The sequence below is a fragment of the Ailuropoda melanoleuca genome, chromosome 2 (genome assembly GCF_002007445.2).
Source record: "Ailuropoda melanoleuca isolate Jingjing chromosome 2, ASM200744v2, whole genome shotgun sequence".
In the NCBI taxonomy this organism is placed as follows: domain Eukaryota; kingdom Metazoa; phylum Chordata; class Mammalia; order Carnivora; family Ursidae; genus Ailuropoda; species Ailuropoda melanoleuca.
Genome location: NC_048219.1, coordinates 82,480,437 through 82,484,143, shown reverse-complemented (window position 1 = coordinate 82,484,143; position 3,707 = coordinate 82,480,437).

Genomic DNA, 3,707 nt, shown 5'->3' with positions numbered 1-3,707 from the left:
CGGGGCTCCGGGGCGCGCGTGCCCAAGTCCCGGGAGGCCGCGGGCGCGCCACTGCGGGGCGCGCCGGCTGGCTGGGCCGCGGGGACTCTGCGGCCATGCGGCTCCCTCGCCCCTCCTCCCGTCGCCCTGCGTGACTGGCCTGCTTTGTAGGACACACGAGGTCCGTAGTGGGTGCGGGTACGCTTTCGGAACTGGGCTCCCCGAATCTCCGCGGACCGGGGCAGAAACCTCGCGCGGAGGGGCCTTTCCAGTGTATCAGGGAGCTCCTCTGGGACTAAGGGAAGCGCCGGGTGGGGGTGGGGGGTAGAGTGTGATTGCAGCCGGCGCCCTCCTGAGGGACTCCGCCTCCCTGCGCAGTCCGAGCGCAGCGCCCACCTGCAGATGGCCTCCCCAGGCTCTCTGGTGCCCTCCCGAATGCCTCCTCTGCTCTGGGACCCGCGAGAGCCACTTCCCGCTGGGCCCCAGGAAGAAGAGGGTCTGGGCTGGCCTTGCAGAATGTCCCAAGCGCCCTCCCCCTGCTTCTCTTCAGGACCCCAATGACCACCCAAAGGGCTTCCAATGAATTTATTCACTCTACTGTGCGAAAGAAACCCGCTTATTTGCCGGGTTTGGGGAGTCGCTTTTTTAGGGAAGAAACAAGAAGCCTAAAGGAATGCCTGTCTTCAGCAAAAGGGGCTGACTTGCTAGCGACATGTTCCAGGACCGGTCTGGAGCCTCTTCCTGCCTCCCACCTGGCAGGGCAGCGCCCCTGCCTGCCCAGCCTTGAGTGCTGTGAAGGACTCTGGGCCTGGTGTGTGATGACAAGCCCAGGAACCCCCAGAGAGCCCCGGCCTGGCTGTGCTGTGAGACTTCTCTCCCATCAGAGCTTCTTAGCAGACAGAGGCTGCTGTGGTTGAAGGCTTCCAGCATTTAGAAAGCAAAGTATTATTATTAACAATACTTGCAGGAAGTCAGATATACTCTGGGAAAGCACAAGATTCGCAAGAGAAAGTCTCTATGCGTCTCTGGGAATTCCTACAAGAAACAAGGAAAATATTAACTTCCTAAGCAAGTTAAAGCTGACCCTGTGAACCCTTAGTATTAATTTAACATGAACAAATAAAGATACAAAGCTTGAAAGAAATAGGGAAGGAAGGAAGAAGGGACAAAGGAAAAACTAGCAACTGTATTATCAGTTCCAGCATTAGGGTAATTTTTATTACTTCTTAAAAGATACCGTTTCTTACAGGAGTCTCTTCCTCTTGCCCCAGAATGCATTGTTAAAGGCTGGCGCCTCCTCTAGCGATCTTCAGGCTTGGTCACATCACTCCAGACCATGAAAACCAGAGGAATTGCAGCCTGGATTCAAATTCAAGACCTCTGGGGAAAGAGCCCTCAAGTCCAGAACAGAGTTCCCTGTACGGCTAATTCAAAGACAGAGTGTTATCAGGGCTCTACTCCAAAGACAGAGTGTTATCAGGGCTCTACTCCGGGGGGTCGAGAAAATGGTTCATTCACAAGCCCTTATGGCCCCCATGACTGCTAACCCCTAGAAAGTCTTTGCTTGCTAAACATCTCTTGAATCTTTTAATCATCCCTCGGGCCCTGGTCTGAATGGAAAAAGTGCAGCAAGAACAGCAACAAAATGTAGAAAGGAAAAGCCTGAACAATGTAGATTTTTCCTGCCAGCTGATCTCCTTTTTCTTTCTTCCTAAGTAAAATTATCTTTTTTTTTTCATTCAAGAATGTAACTCTGAGACAGAACGTATTTCCCTTTGTCTCTAGAGCTGTTTATTTGGCCCCTGGAAGATTGCTGAAGGTCCTTCCAGGAGGACCTCAAAGTTCTAGCTGTATTCCTGCATGGGGGAAAAGGCATAAAAATATAAGAAATGTTAGCTAAAATCTGTATGTTGCCTTGCCTTCACAAAGCATTTTTCCGTATAAAAGCGCCTTGGATTGTCACAAGTCCAGAGGGTAAAGGGTTTTAGCTACATTTTACAGAGTGGGAAACTGGAGGCTCAGGGATTTCCTTCTCACAAAGCCATTCAGTTAGTGTCTGGGGGGAGCCTGGCACAAAATTGCAAAATGGGAGCCAACCTCCCACTTGTAACGTTTGGTCTCTGAGCATAGCACCAAGGAAGTTCTGGTGGGGGGAGAGCAATTGCTTCCAAGCCTGCTGTCCTCACACTTTCCACATGCCTCTCCTCTTATAACCAAGAAGACCTTCACTAGAGCCTTTTTCTCCCCTAGCCTCGCTCTTCTACGGTCTACTGTGCAGCAACTAAGGCAGAGAGCTATTATTTTGTAGAAATGCCCTACGTAGATCAACACACACTTCCTCCCTCCCTCCAACCACCCACCCGATCCCACCGCCAGAGGCAGATCCCAACCCATTTTCAGGGTATCTGATAGTGTGTCATTTTCCATTGCAGTCTTGTTGAAAGAAATATAATTCAATGAAAAAATGTCAGAATATCAGAAAGGGCTTCACTATGACCCCTCTAAAGTTGATGCTTTCTCTAAACAGTACCCCCGAGTGTTATGCTTTAGGCACCTCTGGGCAGTCTTCAGGGGCGTTTTTAGGAGTAAAGGTTATTGCCAGGAGTTGATGGCTAATTTTAAGAGGTGAAGAGAAAAACTGTGGTCAAGAAGCAAGAGTGGCAAATGCCTGATGGTAGAGAGTGATGGAAAGAAAGAATACTGCCTGGTTGTAATATGGAGTTCTGGATGGACCTATGGAATTAAGACAAAGGGACAGTATGGCGGGACTGGGATGCAGACATTTCAGATTTGAGACAGGTACCTTAACACATAGATGACTAAAGGGGGAAATCCTTTTCTTGGGAAAGCCTTCTTTCTTCCTCTGGGGAGCGGGTTCTGAATGGAACCTTAGAGATGAATACTCCCCTCATTTTTTTTTTAATGACACTGAATAGTCCCTGGAGGTGGGCTGAGTTTTGTGTACCTTTTCAAACTCCTAGAGCAGTGCAGGGGATAAACAATACTTCCAGAGGAGAGGGCGGAGCAAGTTCTGCCTCTCTATTCTATTTGCCTCTCGTCCTATCAGCTCTTCTTAAGCTCCTAGCTCGGGACACAATTAAACTGATCCGCACAGAGACTCGGCATTCACAGACCCAAGGCTGCCAAGGGCGGATGGCCTCGAGGAGGATTTGACACAACCATGGAGGCTTGGCGCAGCCGTTGTGAACCGAGTCAGCAGATGTATGAAAAATATGATGCAAGTCAGTATTTTGAGCCAAGAACGCTAGTGCTTTGAACAAGCACTTGCTGAATTGAATAAACACACCATTGCAATTAAGGGCTTTAGAACATGAGTTGGAGCCTACACCAAGTTAGCATTTTCCATAGGGAGCAAACACTGGGGGAGATCAATGAGCCAGGGGCCTGAAAGGACAAGGTTCTTTGGCCCAGCTTGTGCTAGAGCGGGTGTGGAGACAATCGTAGGCATGGATCTTTATCTTTCACAATTTCCTAGGTCCCCCAGAAAGCCTCCCAGCCACCACTGTCACTGTCACTGCATTAAAGCCAACTCTCCTGACTGTCCCAAAGTTCCTCCTAGACCATGTCTGTCCCACCGTTGCAAATCCATTTTCTCCTGCCCGGCAGCAGACAGATTACCTCCTGCTTTTAGAGCACGGTTCTGGGCACACCACCAACATCCGCAATCTGTCGGTTAAATAAGCCTGACCCCCCCCCCCCACCCCCCC